Raw genomic sequence first — 14,800 nt, 5'->3', positions numbered from 1 at the left:
TCCTTCTGTGCCTCTCTCCCTGGCATGACTTTAGGTGACATTATCTGGCTGGAATATATGGGTATACCTTATCTATGAAGGGGACTCACTTGGGGAAGCTGGTCCTTGGCTTGAGGAAGGCTATTCTACAGACCTCCGTCTAGTCTCCAATCTGATGGTCAATGAACACTGCTAATGCTAGGGTGGCTCAGAAAGCTTCTGCTCAATGACCGAAAATTCCACCGGGACTTTGTATCTCATTGCAAAAGGGCTGAGAGGGGAAGACAACAGCAAATTTCTAGACATCAGACCCTAGAAACTGCCCAGCCCCAAGGAAACACAATTTAATACTTTGGGCCATCTCGTGTTTCAAAAGATAAGCCGCTCTAAGTAGAAACAATTTCCTCCTTTCCCCTTCTTTCCTTTTTCCTAACCCCAAATTATTCTTCCTTCCAAATTACAATGGCATCATCTTCTCAATTGTCTTGAATATAACTTTTTTGCCAAAGCCAATCCTAACTGTCATTCTCACCATCCGCAATCATTCATACAACAAATATTTTCAGAACGCCTACCGTAGGATTCACTGTGCAAGGTTTGGAAGACAAAATGATGAGCAAGGCAGAGTCCTTGTGTTCATTCATGATAGAGGGAAAGAATGAGTGCCCTGAAGTGCAGGAAACAATGACCCTCGACTAACTTCTTGATACAAAATGGAACATTTAAGAACTTATCACACCATGAAATACTTTGGTAAGCACTGATAGAAAGTGAGGTCCTCAAGGCTCTGAATATAATATGTACAATAGCCCCCACCTCTTCTACCTCCATCCCAATTTCAATGCTAACCTTACCAAGTCCTCTCCCACCTAAGGTAATGACAACATTTTTATATTCCTTCTCAGCAATCCTTCTCCCCACACCCCCAGCCACTCTCTGCTCTACAGTCTATAGGAGGTAAGTGGGACTGGAGTTGGGAAAATGCAGTACACTTTAGTTTTGCATTTCCAAAATTGATTCATGATATTAGCACAGGAAGATGCTTAAGGGAGGAAAAAAAAAAAAAACCTTGGAGATTCTGAAGATTTAACTTTGAATATCAAAAGCTAAATCCTGGAGGATTCAGAACAAAGCATTCATAAAGCAAGAAACCTTTAAGAGGGAACCAGATGTCCAAAGAGCAGTTTTCCCACCACTTGGATAAGAAAGAAATCCGAAGGGCTCGTGTGTCATAAGGACCTGAAGAATGAGCTGGCACACTGCCCATTCTCTGGAGGACCATAACTGTGTCCACGCCAGAAGTCACAGGTGGGGTCGGGGGGAGCAGAATCTCAGAGCAGAAGAAGCTCTGAGATTTCCTGGCTTCCCATAGTGTGGGAAGCTCACAGAAAAGCCCTGAGACACACATGATGCCAAGCTGTACCTTCAAAGAGTTGAAGGAAGAATATAGGCAGCAGATCCGAGGGCAGTTCCCAAACTCATGGCTTCCACAGCATGGTACATGCAAAACAGCTCCTGAGGAAGCACATTCCCTCCGTCTCCCCGCCCCCCGCCCTGCACCAACACAAACACACACAAAGTCATAGAAGTGGCTGAGAAAGGGGTGATCACTTGTTTCTGGTGCAAAAAATACAGATTGTATAAATCCTTCTTTATTTGTTACAAATGAATCACCCATAGCAATTTCTAATAGAGTTACTAATATGAGTATTTTTGTTACAACTTTTTGTTACAGATGAATTACCCACAGAAATTTCTAATAAAATTCATTTTAGAAGTGTTAGAATCTAAATAATAGTTGTGTCTACATCATAAGAGGTGATATCACAGTCTGCTCACTGGACTTGCCACAGGAAGTTGGAGAGCGCGATGGTTAGAGCCTGGGCCCAGGGAGCCTGAGCTCCTAGTTTTGCACTGATACACACAACATTTGTGAATTTCAGATCCGTTAATTATAAGTGAAAGAAGCGAGACCCAAAAGACTGTATAAGGTGTGATTCTATATACATAGCATTCTGGAAAAGGCAAAGTTGTAGCAGCAGAAACAGATAACGACTGCTGAACCTAGGTGCAGAAGTAGGGGCTGACTAGAAAGGGGCCTGGAGAATTTGCTGAGGGCAGTTGATGGAACTGTTCTGTATCTATTTGTTGCTTGTCATTTGTCAAAACTCATAGAAATATAACCAAAGAGAGAGTTTTACTGGACATATTTGTTTTAAAAAAGTGCTTTTTTAAAATCCACATTTTGCCACTTAATAGCTAAATGATCTTGCCCTGGCTACTACATCTTCTCATGCTTCAGTTTCTTTACCTCAAAGACAAAAGCACCTTCCAAATGAGCATATTAGTCAGATTAAATGAGTTAGTGTGAATAAGGCACTTAGAGCCGAGTTGGCCGTACCATTAAGGCCTTAGCAAGTAACGGTCTTTGTTGTCACCATCACCACTGTCACTGTGATCATGCCTGCTCTATGCCAGGTGTGGTGGATTCTGTGATGCCCTGCACAGCTGCCTTCTTCACCCAGATGCTGGGAAGATTGGCTGCTGAACCCTCCCAGCTGCTTTCCTCACTACCTATTGCCATTGCCCTCTGGGGCAGCCAGTCTTGGCTGCTGGTGACACGTAGGTGTAACTTTGAGTTGTTATGGAGATACAAAGGCTCAGGCCCCTTGTCAAAATCTGGGACACTCTGAAGGGCTATCCCAGCTCCAAGGCCATATAGGATTGGTTTTGGCCTCAACCGCAACCACATCGTACGTCAAATACTGTTCATCTGTGTGTCTTCTTCACAGGCGGTAAAGGAAGTGTGCAGACTCTGGAGCCAGACCACCTGGGTTCACTTCCCAGCCTGGCCGTGGCCTTGGGATCTTGGAAGCCACTCACCCCAGCTGTGGCTAGGTTTCCTCACAGGGTTTTGGCAAGGATAAATCGAGCTAATAAATATAAAAGCACTTTGAACAGAACCTGACATATAGCAAATACTATGAATTGTTCACTGCTGTTATTATCCAGCTCACAATGATCTAGCCTTCATCTGAATGTCTGTGACCCTCATTACCTGATCATTCATTTTCGATTAGCCTATTCCACGATATTACATTTTTAATCTACATTAATGTTTTTCTGTTGCATTATCTCAACTAGAAGTGAATATTAGCCCTATTTCTTTCAGTTTACATAGTAAGGATTCAGAGAAATCACACGGCCAGACAGTGTCATGCAATTTGTTCTCAGAACTTGGGCTTTTCCCATTACACCACACCACTTATATAAAGAACTGTTGCAAAAGCTGCTCCTTATACATATTTATTTATTTAAGTTTACGTGTTATGTAAATTATAGGTCCTAATAAAGAAACAATAAGTATGTACAAGTTAAAGACTATTAAAGGGCAATAGTCCAACACCCTCTCCCTAATACTAGTAGCCATCGACCTTTCCAACAAGTCATTGGTTGTCTGACCTCTGAATATTTTCAATGACAGGAAACTCACAGCTTTCTGAAGCAGCTTGGTGTTATGACACTTTCTCCATTAGAAGGAAGATATATTAAGCCATTTTTCCCAACTACCGCTTTTCTTCATTGGTCCCAGGTCTGCTTGTGGAGCCACACCAAATAAAATAAATCATCCATGTACAAGCCCTCCAAATATTTGAAAAGAGTTATTATATTCCCATTCTTGTTTCCAAGCAAAATAATTCAGATGTCTTCCACCAACCCTGCCATCACAAAGCTCTCAGTCACTTTTCCATCCTGTGTGTGTTCCTTTGGACACAGTTCAGTTTGCCAGCATCTTGAAATGTAATACCTGAATCTAAACACAGATTCCCATCACTGAATTGAGTAAGTTAGGGGTAGGGGGGATGACACCATGATTTTATTAATTCAGCCAAAAAATCCTACCTTTTGGTGGAAGTCATGTCACCCAAGGGACTCATGTGGAAATTACTCTCAACCAGACTCACCGAATGTTTGTTCTGAGTCTCTTTCCCCTTTCCTACCTTATCCTATCATTGAGCTGTTTCATTGTGATTATCCACTTAAAATTTGTTGGGTTCAATATAACTTATTATTGTCAATATGTGAGGAATGTTTTTGCAACTAATTTCAATCTAAAACATTAACTTCTTCCAACTTGAGTCCATTTGAAAATTTTATCAGCCTGCCACTGAAGCCTACCTCCAAACGCTTTATGAAAATAATGGCCTGCAAAAGACAAAGACAGAGACCTCCCTCAAGCATGCTATGGCCTTCTCACTCATACCCCCTTGAGGTTTGTATTCAACTAGTTACAATCTCATTCAGCACTGCTACCGAGCCTGCATCCCTCCACATTGTTTTCAAAGATACCATAAGTGACTTTGTCAGATGTTCGCAAAAATCTCTGTGCTACACTTCTGTCATTCCTGTAATCTCCTGCTCTACTAACCCCATTCTGCTGTTTCACAGATAGTTCTAGCTCAAGGATAAAAGATATTGAATAATACTCTAAGAGGCAACCAAAGGCCTTTCGGTGGGATTCACGGGATCCTCTTCTGACCAGCCCTGAGGACTATGAACTACCCAGAGAGACGACACAGCCTGTGCACAGAGGTTAACAGGAATAGGACACATTTGAAAAACTGAAACAAATCCATATGCTAGAAGGAAAAGTGCAAAGGGAGCGGAGTGAAGAGGTTTAAGGCTGGAGAGAATAAGAGGTGTTCACCCTTATAAGTCATGTTAAAGAATTTGGACTTCATGTTGAGGGCAATGGGGGAGCCAATGACGGATTTTAACAGGATAGCGACATGACTGAATTTGCATTTTACAAAGATCACAGGCAAGGCTGTCCTGGGGACTCCTGCTATGACAAGGAACTGGGAGTAGTTGACCGCTAAGGTCTGTTCGACGAAGAGTCTGTAGTTCTATTGCTTAGCTAATAAAGAAACCCAAAGGAAGGTAACTTCTTCTGGAAGGATATGCACTTTCCCTTTCCTCATAAAACTGCTTAGACTCATTATTCCCATTTCGTGGAGGGGGTGGGGCGGAAGGGAGAATGACTTAATTAATTAATTAGGGGGGAGTTGGTGTAGCTAACATCACAATATCCCAGCACCCTTGCATGTCGTGGTAGAATAGGATCTCACTGTCACTGACATTCTTCCTGCTCAGCAAGCCGAGCTGCTAAGGACTGGAACAATCAGTGAGCCTAATTTATAAGCTGCAAAGTATACAAGCTCCAACTACCAATATGGAAAGAATCAAGGAAGTGACAAAGGGTTGACAGAGACTTGATTAAAATTTCATTTTAAGCATCATGTTGTCAAAAAAATGTAATAGATGATTAGGTGGTAAATTCAGGATTCCTTATATCACTTACTAAGAAAAATATTCTATAACTTGTAAACAAGGACAAGAAGATGAATACACATTGTTTCAATGTCACACTGAAACAGTGTTTAAAAGGCCCATTCAAGGATTACTTAAATTTCTAAAACAATCTACAGTTGCTTGACTTTGCTACTTAAATTCTAAATTAAAGACTCAAGTTCTGTGAAGTTACATGTTATCTTACAAACCTCTGTCTGACATAGAAGCAATATTTTCTGTCAGAGAGAAGAAATAATCCCAAATGTTACAGTTTATTGTACTGTTGGAGATTAAACTGTTTGTTTCTAATGTAGCAATTTAATTTATTATAGTCCTTTATTACATTGCCTATAAATACCCAGATCTTCAAACACTCTTTGAACCAGCTTTGTGATTTACTGTTTTCCTCATTAATTAATGAGTTTGATAAAATCTTTGGCAGGTTTTAGTTTGCATTTGTATGAAAGTCATGTTTTACCTTTTTATAAATTATACTTTGACATTCTTAGCACTAAATAATTTAGTACAATTCTTCACTGTACCCTGTCTTGTTACTGGATTTTAAGGTCTGATTGTTGGGGGGAGTGATTTTTTTTTTTTATGGTGTATATTTCCTCTCCTTTGCTCATCTTATGATGGCAATATCAAATAGAGCAGTACTGAACAGACTTGTACATTCGTATTTCTGGAATCCAAGAAAATGACAACACATATGAGACACTATTTATACCTGGAGCAGAAGGAAAATAGATATATATATCTATTTTATATATATCTTTTATATTTATCTATTTTATATATATATATATGATACATACATATATATCTTTTCCTTTTGGCCACTTCTCTCCATTTTTACTGCTGAAAATTCACCCAAGCTAAAAAAAAGCCATATTTCATAGAAAAGTTGTGAGGGCATTCCTGTCCATTTAAACTAATGGAATATATCTTTAAAACCAAGTCAGAATTCCCCTTACTGCTTTGCCAGTGTAGGCGTCTCGAATCGCCCCTCTTGTTCAGTCTTACAGAGCTCTTATACTGATGGTTCCTCATCCTGTGCAATAAATGTGCATGAAAGCAGGTGCTTGGTCCTGGTATAAGGTTGATCGTTTGGTGGTGGTTTCTGACAGATACATGAAAACAAATAAGAAGAATAAAAGATGGAATTACAGAAAATTTTCTCAAAATTTAATACTTAAGAGGACCCAAAGCTTTTGCTTTATATCCTGTGGAGATTTATTATGTTTTGCTATGAAAATAAATAGTGGTATATATATTTATGGCCATCGCCTGAATTTTCAATACATTTTCCATTTGAGTCTGCTGCTTCCCCATTAAAAAAAAAAAAAGTTTTATCCCCCAACCAGCATTTGAAAACAGAGAGGAAATGAGCAACCGTGGTTCATTACCATCATGCTAATTCACAGTTAAATTGCTCTTTTTGTCTAATGTCATTTAGAATGTCTTTTTAAAATCTGTTATCTGGGTTTGTATAGCTTTTAAAAATACATGTTGGTTTTAATAAGCCAGGTTTGCAATGATCTTAATTGTTAGTATAAATTTCATCTCTTTTTATGCCGGAAGAATTTCCTGTTTCAAAACCATTCATCCAGTAAGTATTCTGCTATTTTTTTTCTGGCTTTTATGGGATCTGACAATTTGAGCCGCTATCATCAAAGTACATTATGGCACCAAGTACGGTTTTCAAACAGGGGATGTAGAGAGACCACAGATAATATTGCAGCGGGAATCTTTTATATTAAGTTGGTTTCTGAAAATATCTCTGACAGATGCTGCTAGGCCAAAGAGCCTCCTATAACTGCAGCTCTAGACAAATCCGGGGTAGATGTTTGTTCCACTCTAGCAGTTGTCTGAGTCCCTGTAACAGCACCCAAGTTTAGGTTGCCAGGCTCACTGGAGCTCAGGTGGCAGTGGGCAGGGTGATGGGAGGCATTGGAGGGGGCTGGGCTCTGCAAACTATCCATCCAGCATCAAGCCTGGGCGGGAGGGCCCCACATGCCGAAGCCCAGGGACTGACCTGCTAACAGAGAAAGAGGCTGAAAAGGGAATGGCTGCCTGGCATTCAGCAAATAAACTGTCTGAAAAGAATTTAAATTGTGAGAAGCAGTTTTCTTTCCTCTGGATTATCTGTGACTTCATTAATTATTTCAGACCCACCTTGCTTCAGAAATGACCTGGGGGGGGCAGGCTGCAGGGGACGGGCTGGCTGGGAGTGATTTCAGCGGTGCGGCACTGAACATGCGCCAGAGAAGCAATTTGCTTCTCACTGTTGCAGGTCTGTTTTTAGCCTCCAAACAATTAAGCAGGAGCAATGAAGCCCTCCCAGGTTGAGCCTGCACCCACAGCTACCATCACCTCACAGAGAGGGAGGGAGGGAGGGAGAATGAGGAGAAAGCCAGTTAACCTTTTCCATGCTCCAGACAACAGCTTTATTTCAGCTGAGATCTAGGAGGGGCTAAGAGAAGGAGGGTTCCACAGTCCTCCCAGATGCCGCCTCCTGCCTTGTTAGTCACCTGCCCTCTTAGCCCTTTAGAAAGGAAGGCCGTGGAGAGCAGCAGATCATTCTTATTAAAGCAAACAGGAGAGGGGAAGATGTAGTCAAAGCAAGCAGCACCTGCAGCTGCACATATTGAAGACATTGGTTGAAAGGGGTTATCCATTTCCTGTGGGCAGTCTACAGGGAGCAAATTGCCAGCTCAAAGAGCTCAGGGTACAATGCACGAATAGAAGGTAATTTGGGTCATAATCTATCATAAACCTAAAAGGAGGGCAGGTGGGGGAAGGGTTGTTCTGAAGCTACAGAAAGGATGATTTTGTTAATCCAGCAAGTGTTTATTAAGCACTTTTATGTGCTAGGAGCACAGTGCACAAAAATGACCAATAACTAGACCAGGTCCAAGCCTTTGAAGTGCTCATAGTCTAATGGATAGGTATTTCAATGGAGTGATGGAATTACATTTAACTGGGGGTTGTATTCTAGAGTAAGCTCTGATTACAAAAATCAAAACAAACCCTATGCCAAATTTCACTTGAAATCTTTTAAGCAAGGACTGGGTTTTCTTTGATTGGGTCCCTGGTGAAAGTTATCTTGTGTTCAGGTTCACATTATGTGAAAAAGTAAAAATATTTGAACACTAGATTGTCCTTCAGTGTGGAGAGATACCCAACAATGAAAGCCTGAGAAACTTAGATCAGCTAACATAGCACGAGACTGATGTCTCCCACCTCCTTTTTCAACTAATATCTGCTTTTTCAATAGCACTGTCTCCCTTTTTCTTGTTTTTCCTCATCCTTGGTCTTTTGATCTGCTCTCCCCTTGCCTTCTCCTCAGCACCTCCCCCTTTGCCCTTGGTTTATAGGTCAAATTGCATGAGTTCAATGAATATAAGAACGACTATTCCGGACCTCACTTTAAACAATATGGTAAGTGCTATGACAGGATAAAAGCTGAACCAAAACATTGTAGAAGATGGTTTTATGGTAAATGCAGGAGTTAACCTGCACTGGATTAATGAGTTTAGATATTTTAATTCTAAAGAGACGCTATGATTGAGAATGATCAACAACCTTGCTAACTCATGCATTACCAGGGAGACTGCCAAGGCCTTGCTAAGTTCCCCACCATCTCCATACTGCTGGCTTTGGACTCCCAGCAGCAAGCAGTTATGGCAGCCTACAGGATCACCACCATTGTGTGCTGGGAATTCTAGCATAATGAGTCTTCAGTTATTATAGTCTTTTATTTGAAAAAAAAAATCATATGTTAATTTTTAAAATCCTTTTGGAATAATTCCAAGCTTTGGATGCTTTTGATCTTCTTTCTTTAAAATCCACAGTGCTATTAAAACCACCAAGGAGAGAGTAGAAAATTCTGCCTGGAGGGTAAGAGAAGCCTTCATAGAAAAGGCAATCTTTGAACTTAGCCTTGAAGAAATAGGTTGCAGAGGATTCAAGGTGGGTGGAGGAGCAAATCATTACTGGTGGCAGAAGGACTGAAACAAAAGCACAGAGATCTTCCTCTTTATTAAAGAAGTAAAATCACAAAGCAAAAGAAACCTGTCTTGCCTATCCTCATAGCTCCTCTGTGTCCCCATTTTGCTTGTGCCTGATCCCTCTTATGACCTGTCAGAGCATATATCTTCATGCTATGGCCTGTTCCAAGGAGAGAAGCTCAAACTTAGACTATATTATTCCATGTTGCTGGTTCACCTAGTAAATAGTAAAGCCGCGTATTTAGCTATTTTAGCTAAGGTGTTATAATTGACAAGATCGTAATGCCGTCACCTCTTCCATCAAACCTTCCCCAATCTATTTTCTGCCAAATTAATCTTTTCCCTGTCTACAGTCCATAGCACTTCGAAGCTCTAATACACTTAAGTTCATACTATACTTATTATAAGGGTCATAATGTTTTGACCCTTGTCTGTCTTCTCCACCGAGTTCTCCCTGGCAGTAGGCACATATTCCTGCTCATACTCAGCTGAAGTGAATCAACCTTTTCACAAACAGAATCTTGTGAGAAAGTAGAGGAGAGTGAGGAGATGCGTCGTTTTTATTAACAAGTGATGACAGGATGAAAATACTAGCTTCAGAACCGACTCTTTCACTAACTTTGTGCTGTTCATATTTTAAATATCCTCTATTTCTATTTTTATTTTCATTTTCATTTTCAGAGATGTGCCATGGTGAAAATCAGTTTACTACACCAAATGTAGAACCTGCTCAAAGAGTTTGGCTCCATTTTGTAAAGTCTCTGGTTCACTAATTCATTTTACTCTAAGCAGAACTAACAAAAATGATTGATTTTTTTTTAAATCCAGAAGCTTCTTTAGACATCAAATAGTCTTTTCTATGAAACATTGCAATCAATGATTTAAGTGCAAATCAATTTTTAAAATATGAATTAATATATAAAGGTTTGAGATGTTATAGTCCTATATTATTGTGGTATGACTTTCCCATTGAAAACAAAGTGGCCAGACATAAGACGTCAGTGCCTTCTACGCAAAACAAGGTTCACTTGGTCTTACCGACTGTTATCTAAAATATTTTTTACATTCAGTCTTTAATAATATAAATTAATTGATTATGAAATTCATTAACTCATCCTATAAACCAGTATCAAATGCCTAACATAAAGCTGTATCATGCTGTACCCCAGCCTTCTAGTCTCCTAACTAGAAAGAAGCCTTTCTTCTTCACGAGCATGAATTTGCATCTCTTTAAATTTTGTTCTTATTTCTCAATCAGGGTCTCCACATTTAAATTGTATAGCTAAAGACTGATTCCAGAATAGTGACCTGATTCCTCTTTTCCAGGAAAATTATTTTCTGAAACCAAGAACTTTTTCAGGATCTATGGAGTCTCCCAGAAACTTATGGTCTCTAATTTGAGAAACCAGTCTGAGAAATAATTGGCATGTATTCTTAATGCAGAAAAACTAAAGTTATAACCCCCAGTCTGGCAAAGATGCAGTTATTCTGGTCATATCATTCATTGTTGGTTGCAATTATATTTGATTAAATTCTTTAGAAAGAGATACTAGATATCAAGAATCATAAAAATATCCAATATAGCTATATGTTCTGTTTCTTAGATGTAAAATCAACCTACAAAAAATTTATAGAGATCACTGAAGTCAGATTTTACTACGGCGGGCCCCAGCTCTGCCCAGACAACAAAACCTTTCATTGACTTGTTTCCATGTAATTACTTGGAGGGAAGTAGAGACGATAGATTGCTTCCTTCAACAGATAAGGATAAACTATTCAAATATTATTTATTAATGGCACCAATTATTTACATTCAGTCTCATTCTCAAAGGATTTGAGGTTGCTTTCAGAGATGTGTAAAGTATAGAAACATATTTAAAAATAGAAATAAATCAGGACTAATGAAAATAGGGATGAGAAAGTGAGATGAAGCCAAACCAAGTTGAAGAAAACATGGTGGAGCCTTAAAGTTGGAACAAAGCTTCTTAGCACCCAAGCAAAAGGAGACAATATCGACAATGTCTTTGAGAGAAGCCTCAAGAAAAGCTCTACTTACTAGAAGAACCACAGCTTTGTCTGATACTGAGTCCAGAAAGAAACCTGCCCACACACCTACTAGGGACGGAGACCAGACCGTATCACCATACGCTCCCCTTCTGGCCATATCTGTCCCAGTACCTATGGGAGCAACAATGTTCTGGGGCCCAGGAGCCTTGAGAGTGTTCACATTCACGCAGAGGCTGAGTGAGTGTGAAAAATGTCAGAACTTTGTGTTCCTTGTCTTTTCTCTGTCTCTCTGGTAGCCCAAAATTTCCATCTTGTTAAGACAAAAAGAACCTATGTATTCTCCAGCCCAGACAACCTAGGAAGTCCCAGGTCAGACTATTGCATATTAAATTTAAGCAGTTAAATTTATAACCGATGAGGAATATTATTCAAGGATTTGTTTATTTTCTGACTTAAAATGGTAACTGGAAACATAAACCTGGCTTGAGAAGAAATTATCAAGGGATGGTAGGAGCTTCAAAAAAGCAGAGATAGTTCACTGGCACAAACAGCCTTTGTTATATACCTGTGATTTCCACTGGAAAGCATTGGCATTATTTAATCCTTAATGTCAGATCTGTACCCATTTTCATAACCTCTTTTACATTAGCCAAATCATGATTAAGGTTACGTCCAGTCTGTGCTTCTGCTAAGTAAACCATGGTAAGAGATAGGAGAGCAGCTGGCTGGTACGTAACAAATGTTATAAGAATGGGGCTATTTGGAAAAAGGTCTGGCAGGCTTTATCCTGAGAGGAAATGTAAGTCAGGAAGGATGAGGCATGGAGGGGTTTATTATCAGTGGGGTACTGTGAGGTGGGTTGAGAACACCCTATTGATTTAAACAACCCCGAGTGGAAGTTCCAGTTCGGACACTCTGTTATAGGGGGCAACTCATTTAACTTATTCTCATATCGGTTTCCTCATCTGCAAACTGTGGGTGATAACACTTATTCTATAGGCATCTGTAAGAACAAAGCAATGAAATATGGAAAACACCTAGGAATAAGTGCTTAACTCAGTGTTAAGTGCTCAGTAAGTAGTAAAATTAAGGTTTTCTAGAAGAGAGTAAGATACACATAGGCTTCGATTGCAGTGATAAATACTTTGGTATGATTAAATAGTAATGCTATAACCAAGTGAGGAGAGGAAGGGATAATGGATTTAACCTGCTTAACCAACTCTGGGTGCCAAGCATCTCACACAGTTCCTGGTACTTAATAGGAGCTCAATAATTTTTTTTTCTTTTTAATTTTTCATTCCCTTCACTGAGCAAGAATATCTTTCAGAAAACCCAGGAATAAAAGGTCCTTTTGAGTCATACACTCTTAAATATTAGAATTCCAAAATTATTTTAGAGACGAAGAAACAATTCCTTTAATTACAGTGGTGGTTTTAATTCGGGTCCACTGAGGTGAGTCTGTCTAACCACCAGATCCGAAGTGTAGGAGTTTTGCTCTTATTTGACCCTTTTGATTCCTCAGGATGCTGCGCTCAAGATTCATGGTGAAGCAGTATCTATAACAACAAAATATGTAGGTGCAAATTACGTAGAACATGAGTTATTCTTTCTATTGAGGACAGGACATTTTTCATATTATAACTCTTTGTTTTGAGTGTCTTCCTAGACTACATAGACATTTATCACACCCCCATCAAATTTTGTGAGTGACAGTAAGTCAGGGAGTTACCTAATCTGTGTCAAGAACAAGGAAAAGATGTGTCAACAACAGCATTTTTCCCAACCTAATGACAGGTTAGCGCCCCAATTGGTACTGATCCATTGGAATTCCCTGCTTTCTCTTTCACTGAAATGTTTTCTCTTTTATGCTGAAGTAATAAATTGGAATCAGTGGGGTAGGGTACGGCATGACAAGTGGCTTCTGAAATAAATGTCCTTGGTACACTTTGGATATAGTTAAATCCATCTATCCAGACTCAATAGAACTAGATTTTTTTAAAGAGTCACAATAATAATTAGAATTTAAAACCATAAGACTTGAACCATCATATAAATTAAATTATACTCAGTTTACTTTTAGTCTTATGTGATATTTTAAAGCATTTTTTTCACCATGAATGAGATGAACAGTAATATTCCACTAACCAAAATAAACATTTCTAAACATTCTAGATGAATCAATATCTAATCTGTGTATCTTTTTCTTTCTCCCTCTTTGTTTTCCTTTTCCTTTTCTTGGGTGATTTTCACTGCTCCAGCTCCCCCAGACACTCTGCAGAGACACTTTGATTATTGCTGATAACCCTGATAAATATGAGTCCACAGGTGATATGCTCAGGATAGCTGAGGCAGTGGAATCATTCTCCACTGAGTCCAGAAGAAGAGAACAAACACTGCTCTGGGAGAAAGAAGAGCTGGGGCTAGCCTCAGTTCTCACTCACCTGTTATGAAATCATGGGTAAGCATTTAAAAGTCTAGAGGTATTAGCAGCTTTTTCTAAAAAATTGGGATACTGGTATCTCTTCTATCTGAAGTTCATCTCTTGAGATCTTCATAGCTATAATTAAAAAGGACTCCCCTGACCCTGTTTTCTACAGTGAACTCAGGCTCCTAAAACTTCTCTGTGAAGCCAACACACAGTGATGTGAGTCACCGATAGCTAATAATAACTCAGGTACATGGGAGCCATTCACTTTGAATGACTCAAAAGTATCCTCTTCTTTAAAAAAATTAGAAACATCTTTTTCTCAAGAATATTTTCCCCTTTACTAAATTCTGTCTCTCAGTCACATGTCTTCGACATTCTAAAAGGAGACTTTTTACATACTTTTTTACATACTTTACATAATTTCTGCCTAATTACAAATTTGACAGAAAATCATTCAGGGTAAGCAGGAATTGAACCTCTAACACTCACAAATATTTATAAAGTACCTAATGGCGCTATGTGAAGATACTCCAAGAATATGAAACATAGTTTCTGCTTTTAAAAACTTTATGACTCACTTGTGGAGATAATATTTATTGGATTTGGGGGTGAAAATGGACTATAAATGACCATTTTATAGATGGAAATGGGAAATAATTCACTATCTAGAGAATAAAACAGTGAGGTGTGAAGGTTGGTTTGACCACCAGAAAAATGAAGTCCCTCCTGACCTTCTAGAATTGGCAGACATACTGCTGCAAACTTGGAAAAATCCAGATGAGCATTTAACAATGGCATTATGCTGCAGAGATTATCAGCAGACGACAATTATAGAACATCTTAGTACAAACCTCAAGTAACTAGCTGAAAGCATCTAAAAAAACCAGAATTTTTTTAGATTTTTTAGGTTTTTTAGAGGACCTGCTGCATGCCTTCCAGCATTCGATGTTCATGATGGATGGAGGGAGGGGTGGAGCAGACACTCTAATGCAGAGGTGCCAAAGGGGTCTTGGGTCAATAC

This window comes from Pteropus medius, unplaced genomic scaffold (assembly GCF_902729225.1).
Source record: "Pteropus medius unplaced genomic scaffold, Ma_sr-lr_union100, whole genome shotgun sequence".
NCBI lineage: Eukaryota > Metazoa > Chordata > Mammalia > Chiroptera > Pteropodidae > Pteropus > Pteropus medius.
This window is presented reverse-complemented; position numbering follows the sequence as displayed.